The sequence below is a fragment of the Pholis gunnellus genome (assembly GCF_910591455.1).
Source record: "Pholis gunnellus genome assembly, chromosome: 12".
In the NCBI taxonomy this organism is placed as follows: Eukaryota; Metazoa; Chordata; class Actinopteri; order Perciformes; family Pholidae; genus Pholis; species Pholis gunnellus.
The window spans coordinates 6817408-6837716 of NC_136539.1; the positions used below are offsets into that span (position 1 = coordinate 6817408).

Below are 20309 nucleotides of genomic sequence, written 5' to 3' on the forward strand. Positions count from 1 at the left end.
GTTCACGAGCAAGTATACATGTTTAGAAAAAGAAAAACAGTGATGAAGGTAGTCATTTTGACACGTCAAACCAGCAATCCTTTGATCAAGAGTGGCTATTCTGTGGAATTTGTCATGCGGTAGGTCTCCTGACTCAAAGTACCGGGCATGTTCACGGCGACGTCGAAAGCCTTTTGAACGGCCAGCGCTGATAACAGCACTCATTATAGCTGACTCCGCACAGGTGGCAGGTGAAGACGCATGTTTAAGTGTGAGTTGATCTCTACGCACTTGTCATCGCCTGAAGACGTAGATGGATTGAGGACCGTATGAAATTTGTCCGTGGGCCACCAAGACACGTGCAGGTTCAATGGAAACGGGCCACGACTTCCACTGAACTTCTCTCACTGAGTCAAACGGCCTCGCTCACAACAACAAACATCACATCAGATTCAGGTTTTGCAGTTTTGCTTGAGGCCACTGAGTCCGTTTAGACAATGTCGCCTATGGAAAGATGCTGTGTGTGGAATCAAGGAGCTGCAACGCAGCGGAGCGGTCGCTGCCGTCGAGGCGCAGGTGCACGGCTGATGCTCCGTGGCCTCGTCTGAGACCGAAAAGGCTCGACTAGACACGGACGAGCAAACAGAACAATCAGCTGAGGAGTACACACACACACACACACACAGACACAGCAGATGGTAAAGAAACAACACCTTTGCAAAACGGAGCGATGCTTACCTTCAGTCACAAATAAGGCCCTCCAAAAGAAACAGGAGTTCGCGGCGCACCAATACAAAAGGTTCACGCCGGCGCTGATATAAGTCACAGGTTGAATGTTTTTGAGGCTTTTGAGTTCAGTGACTTAACTAATTTGTAGAGGGAGGAGGGGAGACACAGGGCGGGAATGTGTGTGTGTGTGTGTGTGTTCGTGTCTGCATGTTTGAGCAGTCAGGGAGCACCTGACCAGCTACTCACGGTGTTCGTGTTCATATGTATGTGTGTGTGTATGTGTGTGTGTGTGTGTGTGTGTGTGTGTGGCTGTAAATGCACTACTGGTGGGCCAGTCTGACCATTTTGCCAAGGTGTAAATCAGCAACTTGAAATGTGTAAAAGATATCAATGGTTTATAAAAACAGCAGAATGTCCTTGGTAAAAATGATCCTCGCCAAGTCAGTGCTGATCTGGACTGACCCACGCCTCATCCTGCATGCATTGAACGTTGGTGGGAACAATATATATTTCTACATTAAGCTAAAAAGCGGTTATGCGACAACAAAATAAATAGCTGAGGCTGGCTGAGGTTAGATTGGATGTATTGGTTGAAAAATATTAGCTATCATGACTCAAAAAATGCCCCGTCTGCATAAAAGCGGCGTATCGTAAAAACAGCAGGAGTGTGGGAACGGTGTTACGTGTGCAGCAGATTGTGATCATGCTGAGCACGAAACAAAAAATGTCAGCCGCTAGGCCCGATGTTTACACAGTTCTTATAAGGAACATGCAGCTGGAAGCACCGGGGATTTTCACCCAGGGGTTTGTACTGTAAGGTATCAAGGTAGGGTTACATTTATTTATTTTAGGACTGATTTTAACGTCCCTTTTACCTGTAAGCTCCTAAGAACACTGGCTTGTGACATTCTGAGTATAATACTACAAAAAATAAAGAATTAACTGTAAAAAGTGAGATTCGACTCAGGTGATTGACTGTAACTACAGCGCACAAATGCCATTATTAATTATATTGCAGGGCACAAAAAGTGGCATATTGTTAAACACACAGAGGCTGTAAACAATATTCAGCCATATACAAAAAAATATCACCCAAACGTTCGGGTAATTTAGCGGTTGGGAGGTCATTCTTGGATTTTTGGGCTTGATTTCAGCATCAGTGTGGCTCATAATAAGGCCTTTCTATTGTCGCTTTATCCTCAGTGGAACCGAAACAACAGAAAGTCAACAATCCTAACAACAATTCAAAGCCAGGACATGACCGGTGTAATCCTGTGTTCATTGTTTCTGCTTTCTTTGTATCCCGGTGTAATCCGACAAATAAGTAACAAAACAATCTGGAAATAGAACCCACGTCTACGGTAAGCCTACTTTAGATGTTCAGCCAGCAAAGCCCAGACCAAAACACAATTTCAGCAACAGCGTACATATTTGGTATGAAAGACAAAGTTGGTTGCATTGTAATTCACGGATCAAAAAAAAGAAAAATCATGAGGTCCCATCTGTAAAGGTTCGCCGAGCCTCGATTCTCCTTTTCCAGAACTCAATCATAGAAGTGTACTTTGGGGGCTGTTAACTACATTACAAAGGCAACACAACACGTATGCGTGTAGCACTGTAAGAGTATTAAGAAGCGCGATGACACAGTGTTAGTCTGTGCATAATATCCTTAAAAAAAGGTGCAAGATCTGAGTTTTTGAGAGCATCTTGATTGCCTCTCACCGGCTCTCAACAGGTCTACAGCGAGCCGATGGCAAATGGTGCCAACGGCGCCAACTACGGTGAAGTGCTGACAGAGCAGCGTTTACTTGAGGGGGGAACCCGAGGGTGGGCGCTACGCCTCCGACGGCAGCAGTGCAGCGGCCTGTGAGCTAACCAGCGGGGCACGCTAACGTACACTGAAAGCATGCATGGCAAGGAGAGGCTCGGATAACGACACACATAGAGAGAGGGTGACTTCATCCTCTGCTCGGGTAGACATGACTCCACTGTACCTTCACACAGCTTAATAGTTGTTTGCTGCTGTATTAAATGTTCAGAATTTGTTAAATACAGCTCCTATAAGCTGCAATTTAAAGCTGTATGCTGCAATCATAAACACCTTACTGGTGTGTTGTGAATAAGGTTTGGTAACGCAGCTCAACTCTCCGAGGGGAGCTGCACCGATATCACACACAAAAGGTCAGTGTACTGGTCATGTTGACTAGCACTCAGCCCGTGGACACAAGCTGTATAATGTCTTACGTGGTTGTGGAGGAGCTCTGTCGGGTCTGGGGGGGGGGGGGGGGAATAGGCGTAATTAACTGAGCCCCTGGTCCCACATCATGTGAGTTAAGTGAGAACAGTACAGTACTCAGAACATAACTAAGCCATTATCCTCAACAGTATATATGAGAACTGCGTGCATCATCCCACCGACCATGTGGAGGCGCAGAATACAAACACGGCACAAATGAAATTGCGATCGATATTTTACATGTCAACACTGAAGCTCACGTGTTGTATTAGATCAAAGGTTCTCCGATCCAGGGGCCAAAGCGTTTCTTTGTCTTCTCTTATTAGACCGGGGTTAACGAGACAGAACAGTTAATACCAGGATGCTCCAACAACAAATACAAAGTCTGCTCTACTAAATCCATTTTGGTTAATTGTATTTTTAACCGGTGCACTTGTCATTTTTGCAGTAGTTGTGTTTTGATTACCTCTTCCATAACTAATGGAACATGCTGGCATTATATATTAGACATAGCTTCACTAAAGGAAGCGATCCTTTACCTTAACAAGGCCAGGCCCAAATAAAGCTACATAACTTGGTACATATTATGACCAACATTCAAAACGTAGCCTAATTCAGTACCAGGAGCTCATACGGTGACATTTGTATAACCGGTGTGTGATTTAATGAATCATTTGCACTGTGTAAGTCACTACCTATATACAGGACTGTCTCAGAAAATTAGAATATTGTGATAAAGTTCTTTATTTTGTGTAATGCAATTAAAAAAACAAAAATGTCATGCATTCTGGATTCATTACAAATCAACTGAAATATTGCAAGCCTTTTATTCTTTTAATATTGCTGATTATGGCTTACAGCTTAAGAAAACTCAAATATCCTATCTCTAAATATTAGAATATCATGAAAAAGTATACTAGTAGGGTATTCAACTAATCACTTGAATCGTCTAATTAACTCGAAACACCTGCAAGGGTTTCCTGAGCCTTGAAAAACACTCAGCTTGGTTCAGTAAACTAAATCACACGTATGGGGATTATCACAATATTCTAATTTTCTGAGACAGTCCTGTACTGTAGACAGAGAAATACATACAACTTGTTGCACGTCTGCATATCATTTCTCCAATTCTGACAGTTCATAAAAATCATCAAAGTTTCATAGGAGGACATTTTAGGGGACGGGAGTAGTGTTTCAAGACAAACATATCATTGATTACGTGCTTAATCCACAGACATTTTAATATTGTAGTTAAACAGTGTAAGTTGAATGGGCTGGTTCATGAGGACGCACTGTATGATTAAATAAAAGCACATTCTACAGCATGCATTTTGGGGCCACAGTTCTGTTTATGTGCCATGTTTTTAAGGCAGCTGTGCTAATGCCTGCGTGTAAAGCTGCTATTTTGCATGCTAAGTGCTCTCACATCAGCACACTCGTGTTACTTTAAGGCAAACGGCACACCTTCACTCATGCGTGCTCTAAATTAAGCTCTTCCACATTTAAATGTTTGTACTAAGTTACAGTAGACCGCAGTGAATATGTATCAGCACGGACAATGAGACTTAAGTCACATTTACATACGACCAAAAAACGGTCACTACACATGCTGTGTGTCCGCCCAATAAGGGGGCGTGAAAATACACTTTGACGGGGAGCAAATAAAAAAAATCAATATTTAAAAACAACTCGGTCACATACGTTTGTCTAGCTTTGAATCTAGCAGCCACGCTGTTGAAGAAGCACAGACGCTATACCGCCCATCAGTCTAGTCTACGGAGTGGGCTTAAACGCCGCACGTGGTGCGCATAATGCAACGCTGAGCACCCCTCTTTGCTCGTCATTGAAACGTGCCTTTACAACACCGCAGCGTTTAAACTCATCAAACCGCGTTCACCACTGGCACACAGCTAGTCGCCATTGTCCTCCGCGAGCCCCGGAAAGCTGCCAGAGGCACGACTTCAACGCCCGGCGCGTTTGTTTAGCCAAGAGTCGCTGCTCTCGGACAGGCTAATGCTAACGCTAACCTGGAGAGGAAGGCAACAATTCAGCCAGCTAACGTTAGCTAGCAGACGACTCGCAGGGAATTGGCTCACAGCCTACGAGGTGCAACGATAACACACGTTGCCAGATATTCCGTAACGCACGCTCACATTAGGGGTTACTAACATCTACACGTCGTGGCGAACGCTGCCCGGGTCCATGTTGTGGGAGTGAATGACAACAAATGGGTTTTTATATAGTTACCTCACTCGAGTGCCGTGTGCATCTCCTCTTCGCTCGGTACCAAAAAAAAAAAGAGAAAACCTCCGGTCTGGTTTACGTCAGCGCACGTCATTCACCAACGCTTTTAACGAACTTTCCGTAGCATCCCGACTACGGACCAACAGTCTGCGCTATCTGCGCAAAGAGTTTGAGAAAACAATGACTGTTCTTTCCGCCAGATTGTGTCTGGGCTGTCATATGACTGGCTGAGGAAGTGATGTTCAGAGGCTCAGACCGGTCCAGACAACGATGAGCAAATGCCCCAGCCGCGTCATCAGACAAATACACCCTCTCATTTTATTACTGCTCATCATAACAGGAAGATGAGGTCACAACCCTTGCTCTGACACTTAACGTGATTAGTTTGTTACGGGGTGTCATGCTGTCAAAAAGTACACCACAGGTTTCTGCAAGTAGAGAAGATAATAATGTCTTAAACTCTAGTTTTAATATAGTTAACTCTTAAAAAAAGACAAAAATATGTCACAAAGCTGCTAATGTAAAGTCTTGACAAAATGATAATAACTATAATAGCCTAATAATAGTTAACTGTATTTAAAACAATACTTAAGATGGCTCAAACAAGAACAAAAGAAAATTCTGTCTTCCAGTGAAATAAAATCAGTCAATTACAACAATATAAATTAAAATGGAGATAAAATACCACAAAGTAACATAACAATGGGAATAGATAGCAATACGTGTATTGCAACGACTGGTATGTTTGAACCAAACATAATGAGGACAACATGGAAAGAAAGAAGAGAATATACGTACCGCTATCCATCAGACAGAGGAAGGAGAGAGAAGCTAAATATGCAATTTGAAACCAGCTGAATCAGACTTTTTTTTGGTGTGCAGGTTCCTCATTTACTAACCAAAGTTTTGAACTAAGACACACGTACAGCCCGTGACCAGTATAGGGTGTAAGCCACTGTACTGTGTATGTATTTATTTATACATATGTGAGGAGACATTCACAGAAATTGACCAACATTGACAAATTGGGATTAGAATCATAAACTCCACCTTGAAGTAGGCCTGCGTAGGAATTTGTACAATCCTGTCCGACAAAATGACGAGAAAGTCTGACGCAACCACTGGTTCAACTTAAAACTAATGCAATTTACAACTTTATTTATTTAGTTTCACCATAAAGAACGATGCAATTCCCCAAGTCGTCGTCTTCTTCTTCTTCCTCTTTGCGTCCTTTGGCAGATTGCAATGCCAACTTTTAGAAGCATACCAAGTATTTAGAACAGGATAGTTTGTAATACACTTTCCAGGGTCAATGCTAACTATAAATATATCTATAAATGCTATAAAAGTGTGTTATTGTTGTGTGATTGTGTCAGTTGTGTTGCAGGTAAAGACAGCTGCTTTTATTTAAGAGATAAGTGGAGATAGATTTTTAAATAATTGATAAATCTCCAAAGGTATAAAATTGATTTAAAAAAAAGGTTTATTTTTGCATTCTTTGTTTCATATTAACATGAAAAGATACATTGTACTTCTCACTTTACACTTTGTGCTTTACTGAAATAACTTTTATGTTTTTTGTACAAATGAATGTGATGTCCTGGACTGTGCCATGTGGTGGAAATTATTATACCCGCTAAACCGTGAGTCTTTTCAAAGGTGCTGAAATAAAGAATACTATGACACGGAACTCTTCTTTGTGTGCTTTATTCTCTGCGCCGTTCAATTATCGTACAGAGTGCAGTCAGTTTGCACGAGAAAGAACAATTCATCTCAAGATGAGTTGGATATTTAAGCACACGTACAAACAAGGGTGGTTGAGGGAACTGCCCCTTTTACATCGAGGTTACATCGAGGTTAGACGGTTAAACATCGGTTAGAAAATGCAAGAGGAGGTCAGAAGGAGGGGGGCGAGTCATACACCTGCAGAAGTGTCTGACACACTTTGTTTGCGAAACAGGAAGCTTCTTAGAAACTTCCTGGATAGGAACAGGAACTGAGCACCTGAAACTGTAACAGTATCACACAACTATAAGACCTGATTATGAACATTTAATAAGTATAAAGGTCATTTTTCGCGTTACAGCCAACATACCATCACATATTCAGACTGGTGGTGTCTGTGTGAAATGTATGCCCTTTTAGGAGCCTATAGGCTCTAGTTTTGTAATAAATACATATTTTGATATTCATATTGCTTGGACGGATATCAGGGCACTATTGGTGCACATTTAAGCTAAATCCAAGAAATATAAGTGAAAAATTACCTGCGATTACGTACATCATCTCCAGATGCACTTTTTTGCTTATGGGGTGAATCAATACATTGATCAATTTCATCACCGTTTGCTGTTCTTTGCTGTATTCAACTTTTTTTTTTCAACCATCATCATCAAAATGATTTAAAACAAACATTTTTGTTCTATCTTGGGCAGGGGTATCTGAAAATCGGATGCCCTTGACATGGATTTTATGTCAAAATATTCTGTGTTATATGGTTTTAAACCATGCAACATGCTCAGAAATGATGAATATGAACTTATGTAATTTTCTTTTTTTTACTAACTTAACAAAATAACAACATTGTAACGTTTTCTTAGGAAGAAAATCGCATCTTCATAAATGTGAAGCAAGCAGTCATAACACAATTGTACAAAAACACCATATTATGCCAGTATCGGAATGAATCGTATTTTTTTTAAAGTTAGGTTTATTGTTGTCATATACATATACAAAATGTAACCCATCCCGAGCTTATTAGGAGCAGTGGGCTGCCGAGAAGTGCACGGGGGAGCAGTTTAGGCGTTCAGTGTCTTGCTCAGGGACACTTCGGCACAGGACCTTGCGTTTGCCGGACAACCCTCTGTTGGGACTACCCATTGAGCCACGCCCCTTTGAGTAACACTATGTATTTTTAGAGGTTCACTATCTCTGTGTTGCTTTTACTTTTGACCTCATATTTATTTGAAACGTCACGTATTACCATATTATGGTAGCGTAAAAAGGCTACGGACCACTGACCTTCACTTTCTGTGTGCAGGTGGCTGTGTGTGTGTGTGTGTGTGTGTGGGCAGGTGAGTGTGAAGCACTTGGCCGCTCTGAGCAGAGACATACAGCTAATTTCTGTCGGCCTCGCACCAGCTGGGTCCACCTCCCAGCTCCTCCCCACACTCCTGGTCTCACGTCGGCTGTCCCTCCTGATCACACAGAGAGATTAATATCAAGTGATTGGCAGCCGCGTTCCCACTTAGCGCTCCAGTCATGGTGCCCTCGGGGTCCCTGCCAGTCGTAAAGCAACGGCGGAAGTGCCATTGTGGCTTTCACTGTCATTTAGCCAGTACCCGGCCCCGGCAGACGGAGGAGGAGAAGTGCCAACGACCACATTGAATTATGAGCTCGACTCAGCCCCGGCCGTATACACACCCCGGCACAGGGAGTCATTTCTTGTTGAAATGCCTCTTGCTGCAGATTACTGAGGTAATATTTCCTGCACTGCAACTAGAGTGGTTGTGGTCCGCAGGCAATTTACCTGACGCGGCTTTTCGCCTGCGAAGGGACGACTGGCGTGAGAGACGAGGCATCGACTCCTGCTGAAATTGCCCTTTTTATCGCACGGCGGTTAAAAGGGTGAGGCGATTCTTGATGAGGACAACAAGTACAACTTTACACACCTGCCTGAGGCCACACGGGCTTCAACGGCCATCATGTGCATAATTACCGACACAAGTGAAATAGTACATTCGAGTCGTATACCCTATTTTATTACCGGAGTCGATGTTGAATCTCAAAGGTCGTCCATATTGAATGGGTCCTTCAACAAGATGGAAATAGGCATTGTGGATATTCAGTCTGGATCCTGTGTATGTGTGTGTGTGTGTGTGTGTTTGTGTGTGTTCTTGGCTGACATCTTGCTGATGCAGAGTAATATTGGGACCCCAGCAGACCCGCTGGTGCTCTGTCCTGGAGGGCAGCCAAAGACAGAAAAGAGAGAGGAAGAGGGGGAGAGACCAGGGGGGCAGACGGCAAGTGACAAGTTTTAAATATCAGCTCATTAGCCACCTGTAAACCCATCTAATGAGCCTTCATGGATTTTTCATTCCCTTTAATTGGGTAGAGGTTGGAGAAAGGCGAGTGCACTTGCTTGTTTCCCCTCAGGTTTGTTGTACTTTGCCAAAGCTATAACACACACACACACACACACACACACACACACACACACACACACACACACACAGACAAAATTACTACTCCGATCGCCAAGCAACACCCACCCTCTCCAACTCACACATCCTGGATCGATGGAAGCAGAGGGAGAGCGCCCAACAATCTCCATTAGGCTTGCTGTTAGTCCGTATGAATATCCACTGATGAGGCAGGAGGGCTACCTTACAGTATTAACATTCAACATGCACAGAAATGATGAAATTATCCTAAGTTCATTTTGTTTTTCCACTATTTTCCTTTTTGTGGCAAACTCCACTCACCTTATTATGTCAAAGAATTACACGGTTTGATGCTTTGCTATAGGTATTCATTAATTATTATGGTATAAAGACATGTTATGACCTTACAAAGCTGTTATGGGCAGCATGTAAGCAAATCCACCCATTGACACATCCAGCAACATTAGGGTTTATTCGCAGTGGTGTTTAATCCCTAATGAACATGGATGTGTCTCCAGTACAGCAAAAAGAGGACAGAGTGTGTCATTAATTACTGTTCATGCATATCTGAACCAGAGCTTAAGTCTTAAATCGCACTACGGAAACTCCAAAGACAATAACAAAAGAAACAAAAGAACTTGGCACCCTGTCTTTTTTGATAAGCATAAACTACATGAACAGGTACTGAAGGTATACTACCTGAAATGTTGTTCACTGCTCCTTCACGCGCAGTAAGGGCCGATTTCTGCTCACAATAAAAAAAGAACATTACTCTTTCAAGCCAAATCCTGTCTTTTTCCACACACAGAGGAGTGCGTTTGATTCCTGACAGCCCTGACATTTTCTTAAATTCAGCCGCAGCTCCTCCTGTCAATAGCAGCTTTGTTGCTATTTCTCCCACTCTGAGATCTTACAGGGAAGGAATCGGGCACGTTCAAAAAGGCTCCCTGCGGAGAAACATAATTTCAAAGGTGCTCAAAATCTCATGTCTGCACACGAGGGCCGATCAAAGTGAAATGTGTTTCATTTGCACTCAGTGACGTGACCGAGATGAAAGGAAGCATTTGGCGACATTGTGCTCTCTGTTATGCCCTGTAAGAAGAGAACTCTGTCCTTGCCATTTGTACTTGTTGTAGAATGTTGTTTCACTGATATTATAAGTCAATGGAACATTTCAAAAGTCTGCTGCAGTGTGGAGCTGACGGAGTTAAGCCATGTCGTGCATGGATGGATGGATTACAGAACCGGGCCTATAGGCCTATCCATGGCCGGCGCCATGATTTGTTCTGTCCCGGTGTTAACTAAGGTGGAGCTTTTCCAATATGTAGGGGAGCTAAGAAAACTATTTCCATTCAATATAAATGTAGTTGTTATTTGAATTTGGTCAATGAATGATCACCAAGCTCTAGCTTTAAGCCTTTTACAAGTGACCACTAGGACAAACACGTCTTTAACATGCAAAGGTGAAAGACTTCAGCACCGGACAGCGCCCGTGCTGCCACAGTTGATGATAACAACACAATACGACAACGACAACAAATGCATTCACGCCACATAGTCTGTCAACTGTGCATTGGTAATAATGTTGCAGATGAAATGGCCTTCACAACATCAGAAAGGAAATTACGCGTCCGTGCCCGATTGTCTCCTAATCCGCCAATGACCTCGTGCGTTGTTAATGTGCAGTCGTAAATGAGAGAAACAACGATCTTGTGTCGGGTTTTGGGTTTCCAAATCAGCCGTCCCATGCAGGTTCAGTGGTTTCTTGTCTGAAGGGCGTGGGTACGTAGCCCACCGTCGTTAGAATCAAAGAGTAAGTGAAGGCATTCAAACACAGTTACTTTGGGGAATATAAAGCATGATGCAACAGTGCAGACAGAGCTACCAGTGTTTACCCAACCCGTTCTCATTACCAACTGGACACATACTGACCCCTCAGAGTCACTTAATACCCTGAGTAGCCCGAGCCGTCAAACTAAGATGCTCCGCAACGGTCGCAGTAAACACAAAGTTTTAACAAGTTGTGATTTTGAACAAAAACACTATAGTTTGAGCAACAAACCAACTTGATTAGGTTAAGGAAAATAACATTTACCACTTTTAAAAACCACAAATCCAGAGCAGTTAACCTGCAGAGTTTCTACTCTCCACCTCCCCCCTACCATCTCACTCCTTCCATCTCTGCCACTTATTTTTTTGACACCTGCGTTGACGTGGTTTCTTGGGAGATCACATGGAAAAATGTATGAGACCTGTCACTCAGATGAAGCATATGTTCTGGGTGTCATTCTTTATCCCCCCTTCATTTTTTTAATCTTTTATCTTTCTCCTTCTGCATGATGCCCACAGACAAAAGACACAAGCACACAGAATCATTGCGTGCAAATGTACGCACATTTTCATTTCTCATGTCACATGTGATTAAACACACACTGTAGTTTAGTATTATTGCTGCCAAAAAAAAGAAAGAAAATCATGTTATGTAAGATAGAAACCTTTCCATTCGTCTTTCATATCTTCCAGGTATATATGGCAGTCATCACAAGGAGTTAGAATTGCAGCTCACACACCATGACAAAAATAAATGCTGACATTTTTATTTCACTCGCATGGGAATTCTTCATTTTGATCATTTCTTTCTTCTTCTTCTTCAAAAATCCTTTACACACAGTGCTGCTATTGCACAATCGCTGCTATTCCACAGTCCTCTATAGTCACCGATAGCCCGCAGCTCAGCATAGCAATACAAAAGGTGATTTGATATATACAGATTTTATTACACTACCCAATCATTATCATAATTTTACGAGTTTCCCGTCGCATTTGTTGTGGAAAGTGTTCATCTGATGGCTGTGGCGAGCCCCTGCCCTGACAACCCAAATCCGTTTTGCCACGTGCTGCCATGATCCATCAGTTTAATTTGAGAGATCACAAGCATACGTAGCCGTAAGCGTCGAAGCGGTTATTCAATAAGCAGGCCATGTTTCATTCTTCATCTGTCATGGAACCGGCGAGAAAACTGCAAGGGGAATGCGTCTTCCCTTTCCTCCTGAACAAAAGGCGAACAACTCATGCGACCTGCCACTCAAGAGATCTGTGGACATGAGGTCAAAGGATGTTTCTAAAAGTCAAAGGTCAACCCAAAGAAACTCATGTCTTGTTTAGTTTTTGTGATCACATGAGAGAATGCCACATGAGAATTTTTCTGAGGTGAAAGGAAAATGATTAGCACCCTTGTAAATACATTCAGGAAATAATACAGGACATAAAAAGACACAGCTTTCTCATTGAAATACGAAGAATAACCCAATAATTATAATATGAATTGGAGCATTCCCACAACTGTACATCCACATACCCATACTATTTAAAGAAATAACCAGATTATTTAACCTGATTATTCCTAATTTTAGATGTGCTATGTTGTCAGAATTATCTCACGCCAACATTTTGTCAAATAGAAGTACTTGCTTTCGTACCGAGAGTTAGTTCTCATCTTAACCCTCAGCAAAAGCAACTACCAGTGAGCGTATTCCCCATAATGTTGAACTATTACCTCAAAGGTTCCCTGTGGAGTTTTTGACCTCTTTGGAAACGCTTTTCTGAGAAAGGGTCCTCGTTTCGTGTTTCTCTTGCAGGAGGATGCACGTGCACGAAGGTGACGCATTCCTGGCGGTGGCTTCGCGTTATTTCGGTCAACAGGTGGCGACGATGCGGCAGGAAAAAAGACTACTTAACATGAAAAATCAAATATCGGTACAGGTTTTAACCGTTCGAGAAAAACAATCTGCTTTGTTTGTTTCAAGAACACCACAGGGAACTTTAAGTGAAATGAATTCTACTACTGTAGACGAGCAAATTAAGTTACCTATAAGATGATCACGATTTTCAGGAATGGCTGTGGAGGCAACAGCCACCCTGTTTATGACCACTATGCTCGTCTGGGCTCACTGCATTTTCTTGGAACATCTTGGAAAGTGATTTAATTAAATTATCGAGCAGGTTGCTCCTCTCATTAAGCACTTGTCTGGACATCAATGCTCACTGGTTTTTTAGAGACCAAATAGTCTCCACTGACCGATTGTTAATCTAAGCCTTGTAAGCTTTAAATTTGAATTTAAATGAAGCCTTTGTTTAGTCACGTGGTTATTCTAATGTTGCTTCAGGAAATCACTACATGTGATTTAGGACTATCCTTCACCATGTCTGAGAAAGGCAATGCATGTTAATCTGGTGTTAAAGGCCACTTTATTTTAGTGCTAGGCCAAATCCTTTTTACTGGAAATAGGCCCAAAAAATGAACAGCCAACGAAAGTTCACGTTGTAATTTGCATGCTGGCCCTGAGCAGCAGATTATTGGCTTATGCCTCAGGCAGCCAGAGCATCCTCTAAAGAACAGACTGCTTCATCGCAGATGGGAAAGACAGAAAAAACAAAAGCTTGTTTTAAAAGTTCTCGAGCATGGTATGGAGTTTCCCCAGTGTTTCATGATGTCCGATGACATTTAGATAGGAGGCAAAGGGCTCTCTTTTTGAGTTCATTAATACGAGTCTGCAAACGCACATTGAAGGCAGATAACTTGGACTTATTCCTTCTAAAGGTCAAGTGGCTCTCATGCAATTACTGACTGACAGGCCAAATGTAGAATGTGCTGGAATTCATCGAAGAAAAGGAGGAATAGAAAAGAGCTACTTATATCCCACGTACTGTAAACCACATTTTCTTCATTGATTAGCTGGCTGAAAGGCATCTTAGTTGTTCATCAAAAGCTGCAGATTTCAAACTAAAAGCTTACTATTCACCCACATCTTCAACAATTTAAAACGCAGCCTTGTATAGGAGGACTTCTGGTGCATATTTGTGATAGCTACAACTTCATTTGAATAATTCTTGGAACAATTGCTGATTTCGGCTTAAAACACAATGGTGAAATCCTGTCTCATGCTCAGGGTGCTTGGTAGCAACTAAGTACTGTGTAAGCCTTTGTTGCTGCCATATCAAACACATAGCGTGTACATACACACTGTATAAATAAACAGTGTACGCAAAAAGTATTCAGTCAAATAGTGTTTTAGCCCCTATAGCAGCGTGGCTTCAGGGATGGCAATGTTAGTCGGTTGGCCGGGCCAGCACTTAGAAAAATCAAAGAAATCTGTTGTATGAATTTCCATTGAATTTTGTACAGGTATTCATGGTCCATTGAGAATGCATGGTAAATGGACTTGTACTTGTATAGCGCTTTTCTATTCTTCCCACCACTCAAAGGGCTTTAACACTACATGTCATTCACCCATTCATACACTGATGGCAGGGGCTACAATGCAAGGTGCCACCTGTCCATCAGGTCGATCTAATCATTCATACCCATTCATACACTGCTGGAAAAGCCTGCGGGAGCAATTTGGGGTTAAGTGTCTTGCCCAAGGACACATCGACATGGACGAGCAGAGCTGGGGATCGAACCGCCGATCCTCTGGTTCGAAGGACAACCCTACTCTACCACTGAGCCGCAGTGAACCTCTCTTACTTTGGTGAAGCTATGACTTCCCTTCTAAAATGGAAGACACGGTGAACATTATGACTGCGAAACACCAGCATGTTAACATTTCATTGTGGCCATGTTAGCATGCTGCTGTTAGCATGTAGCATAAAGCACTGCTGTGCCTAAGCACAGCCTCACAGAGCTGCAGTATTATTAACATCTTCTTGTGTATCGAAAGTTGACAAATTGCTTAATTAAATATATATAGTGATAAGCTGCAACCCTACAAAGCCAAATGATCTACACAGGGTCTGACAGTCTGCCCCGCTCAGTCCTGGCTCTGGTTCTTCCGAGGTTCCATTCCCTCCAGCGGGCCCAGCAATACGGCCCGGGTCTCCATTTGCGTGGTGTCGGTGTTTGCTCCCATAAGCGGGGAGCGGCGGAGCAGTGAGGCGAAGCTCCACTGCTGGTCGGAGTAAGACCTGCTGCTACCAGGAGCAGAGCTCTCCACCACCAGCCGGAGCGCCGACTTCAGGTCAAAGGGCAGCAGCGAAGGAAGATCTGGTTGCTGTCGAAGGGCCTGCTGAAGTCTGAGCTGAAGGAGTTACTAGAATAACTATACAGGAATAGCCAATATTCCCGCTGATGGTCTCGTTTGCTTCGGTCACATAGAGGCATCAGTGTTACATTGAGACTGTTTCATAACCAGTTTAAATTCCTTGTAGTAACTTTAAACAAGGTCGCCCAGAGCACATGTTGCGGTGTCCTGCTACCTTTTGCCATGTGTGTGAAAAAGATCCAGATTGTAAGTGTAGTGGTGGACAGAAGTGCACACACTATTACCAGACCATTTATACCACATCAATACAACTTGCCATTTGAAAGTTCAATACTAGGTGACATACTAACAGCCTCTCACTGGTTTCCTCCCTCTGCTTTCTCTTCTGCAGACACGTCTAAGTGTGTTATGTGACCTGTGATTATTCGGTTGTGTTGAATGCAAGAGAAAGATGCAGACAAGATTCAGACAGCACGTGAAGGAAAGCAGAGACATTTTTGTTATCGAGCTCTAACAAGTAAACACCTCAATTCACGATCTGTGTCCATCAACGGGGACACCTTTTTTTGTAATCCGTCGAAAATATAATGTAAATATCTGTCTCGGTCTCTGTCTGTCTCTCTCTCTTTCTCCCTCTCATTATCTGCCATCCGCCAAGAACTCTCTGGCATCAGAGCACAGAGAACCTTTACAATCTCGCACCATGGGTCTGCGTTTGGTTGGAAGCTGCGACACCTCCTGCACAGTTAAGACAACGAGACAGCCAGTGGTCCTGACGTTAGAGCAGAGCTCTTACTAAATGAATGTGCCATTGTTTCATTGTCTTGGTGTTCATATCTCCGATGAAACCCACCTTTTCTTTTGAGCATTCGATAGAACAGAAGCAACCATCTATATAACGTCAGGGTAGTGAATAAAGAAATATCGCGTGATGCCGGTTTTAGAAGGTTTTCCGTCAGCAGGGCGGTAATGAACTGTTAATAACACTGTTATTTGCAAGTCCCAGAAACTTCTCCTTGTAGTAGCTTGTTGCTAGCTAGCACAACGATTGTTCTTGCAGGCACAAGGACAGATTACATAACGGGAATGTCATTAGTTTTGCGAATATTTGGTCATAAACCAAAGTATTAAACTTTTGATCATTACTTTTGATCTGATGATGGCGCTGGATGAAAAGTTGAAGTTGCTATAATCGCGACGGGGACATCTCTCCAGAGAAAAAAAAGCTTAGTCAGTGGCCCTAAGTGTCATGTCTTTTCAAAATAAACTTCCCAGGAAGTTAGGTTGAGGCAACAAAACCACGTCGTTAAGCTTAGGAAAAAGAGCGACGCACGCAACAAACACTAACGTTTAGTTTCGCACAGGAATGAACGGCAGTCTCCTGGACGAGAGTCCCTTGTTTGTTTTACCGATCCACCTTCCCTCCCACCCGCCATGTGTGGACAATCCCGCTCTTGTGTGTGTGTGTGCGTATGTATGAGACGCTAAGGAGCACTGACCAAGCATCGGGATTTGGACGCTAAGGAGCACTGACCAAGCTTCGGGATTTGGACATGAGACCTGGTTGAAAACAACATCACCCTTAGAGCCACGGCACTGGCGTGACCCAACAATCGAAGTTGAAGTTGATGAAGGCAGCTGTGACCAAGCAGAGTTTAGTAACAGAAATTATAAGTAAAAAGCATTTACTTCTTGAGTGAAAATAATGTCAGAGTACTTTTTCAAAGAGTAACTGATCACTCTGGATATAGATAGCATCAAATCAAGCTCACAGCTCTTTATTTAGAGTGGCACAACATGAAACAAGCGGCTTGATGCATTTTAATTTCTGATATACTCCATTCATTATGTAGAAACAAAGAATAGCTAAAGCATGTCTCCGGTGAGTAGAGCAAGTCAGAAAGAGAAAGCTTGTCTAACCCACAATGTGTTTTTGCCCTTCGGGAGGTAACTGTCTTCAGTGCAGATTGTAAGTCATTGAACCATTTTGGGCCAGAATGAATAAGTAATGGCACCCAGAGTAGAGCAGGAACAAGCTGGCTAAATATTTCATCCCTCCAGCCCCGTGGTGTGACCTAAAACGTGGACCACAACAATAGACTACAGTGGCAATTCTATAATGAATTTAAAATGAATTCTTCCCAGTTTGGGTTTTTTTTTTGGGTTTTTGTCTGTGAGGAAGATTTTGAATGCAGCAAACCTAAAAAAAACTAACATTGTGTCTCGAATATGAGGCAAATCCAGCATTTAAAGGGAGCTGCTACGGGCAAAAACATTGCATTTTGCTTCCATAACATGTCTTCTTTCAGAATAGTGGGGAGAAAACATCCATAATACATCTTTAGGTGTATTTGTCTGTTTGTGTACTATTCTTTTTAATTTGCCAAAAACGTAGTATTAGATAATGCCTTATTTGCATATTTAAACCAACTATTTCAGAAAACTTGTTATACAAAAACAATTGTCTTAATGTCAGTAATCAACTGGGGAAGTTTCATAGTAATATCCTTTTTTTTTACCCCATGCACCTGTGGTGTCTTCAACATGTATGTCATTTTACAATAAAAGCTGTTTTTCCCCAAATTCCAAAAATAACTAAAGTTTTTTCTCAGACCCTGAGCCAGAAATCTCTATTTTAGTCATAAATCAAACTTTCGATTTTCATTCCAACCTATATTTTGAAGTTTCTTTTACGGAGGTGTTTGTTCACATATCATTCATAGTCTGATTTATAGAACATGTCATTCCTAAAAACATGTTGAGGATTGGATTTTCTTTTTGGCTGTTATTATTGATGATGATTTATGGAGGAAAAAAAAATGTGTCGTCATGTAAGTAATCAGCTGGGGAATTATCATGATATCTAGTTTGTACCTTATTCACCTGTAGTGTCTCCCCTTAAAGGCTGCTTGGGGGAACCTGTTGTTTCACCTGTGGTCAGTGCTTCAATGCAATCAGGAGAGGAAGCCATGTACACTGTGGAGCAAATGCAGAGCTACAAAATGTAAATTGGACCGGATGCTTCACCTGGATGGTCCATATATTGTAACACTGACACTCAAAATAATTTACCTTCAGATCGGTTACAGAGCAGCCTCAATAACCTCCTCCGGTTAGCCCACAGCGTCTCCAGCAACATATTCATAATATGAATCAGTGTTGTGGTTTCACTGAAACCTATTCATGAGCTGTCATGGTCTGTGACTATCAAAGTCTGTGACAGAAACTGTGGAGTCCATGGACATTTGTATTGTAACTAATGATGTCAGTTTCTTGTTAAGGCACATTAAATCATTTTATTGGCAAAACCTGCCATAATAATGGAGGTTAGTAGATGGGTTGGCATATAAATAGGAAGACTGATTGAGACCTGCATTGTTCAGGCTGTGAGTCAATCAGTCAAACTTTATTTGTAAAGCAACTCTCAAACGGCTAGTGCAGTTCAAAGTGCTCACAAGCGACAGGCTGGAAATAAGGACGTGAAAACTGTAGAAAGGACAAAAACAATTCAGCAATTTAACAATTTGAGACCAAGGCACACAAGACATAAAATGATAAAAATGTAATAAAATAGAATTAAAAGTTATTCCAGTAATAATAGTAAAACAGCAGGAAATAAAAACTAGATTAATAAAATACCATTAAAATGGAATTAAATTATAATTTCTATGAATCTAAAAAACAATAAAATACGTAACTAATAAAATGACATGAAATAGAGATACATTTTACAACTTAAATACAATAAGATAAATTAAAATAATGTCTATTAATTATTCTTATTCAGTTCCTCAAACTGTTCCTGCTGCTCGGAGCATAGAAGCTAAAAGCTGACTCACCAAAGTTTTTAGTCCTGCACATTGGAACAACTAACCGACTCGTGCCAGAGGACCTGAGGATACTGGTTCATAATACACTGTAAGCTATTTTAAAATCGATACGGAAACTGACCTGGAACCAATGAAAGGACTTCTGGTCCTGGGCACTCGGGCCGCGGAGCTCGATTAAAAACTGTTTTGGGCTATAGACCAGATAGGAGAGCATGACAGTAGTCTAGCCTGAACGCACTTTAGCAATACTTTTGGAGAGGAAGACGAGGAAGTGGAGGTTGAGAGACGACAACAAATACGAGACGAGATGCTGAGCAGAGTAAAACCGAATTGGTGCTGTGGGACTAACAAATTGTGGTGCTTCAAAAAAAGACTTAAAGAGGATTGAAAACAAGACAAGATGAGCGCTCTTGCAGTTTGTCGTCAGATCTAGGAGCAGGAACTGAGACGTGTTTCATGTGCAGAGCAGAGGACGGAGCTCCATGAGTCGACAAACTGACAGCTCAGTCCTCAAACACCACTGTGACTAGAACAGGATGACACAGAGGGAAGAGGATTCTCAGCAGTTTGAGGTGTGATCGTTTTATACGGAAATGAAATCAAACATGATAAATAATGGCAGTGTAAGTGCACTGAATGGTAGATAGAGATCTCACTGGTACATTTCTTACATAATGAAGAGAACGAGAACAAACTGGAAATCAAAATGAAATCGTTGACTTAAAATGCTGACTGTGGAGCTGAAGTTATGACATTACTTCCTGTATAGCGTCTCTTCCACAAGCTTCTGCAAACCAATAGAACCTCTCATTGGAGTCATCAGTGTTTTGGGAAGAAAAAAAGAAAGTTTTGATTTCCATCAATAAACTGAAATCTTGAGCTTTCATCAGAGGGATCGCATTTTGACAAAGGGCCAGATTTAGCCCACGGGCCACTGTTTGCCTACCTCTGGTCTGCGGGCTTATGGGAAATGGTGTTTCATAATTTCAGCTGAAAGCAGAAATATGAAATAAACAACAATATTATTTCAGCTGAGTACGATGGATCTTTAGTCATTTGTATTATTCAAAATACCAGTGGGATTTTT

At 42.0% G+C, this 20309-nt stretch overlaps 1 protein-coding gene across 1 annotated transcript in view; it reads right to left on the minus strand.

Moving 5' to 3' along the window:
* The window catches only part of slc39a10 (solute carrier family 39 member 10), a gene marked incomplete at its 3' end in the record, with an annotated part of 23244 nt that extends 18032 nt beyond the window's left edge, over positions 1-5212 (minus strand). Inside the window, exon 1 of the mRNA XM_079169989.1 lies at positions 5192-5212. The remainder of the gene's footprint in view (positions 1-5191) is intronic.
* Between the last annotated feature and the right edge of the window lie 15097 nt (positions 5213-20309).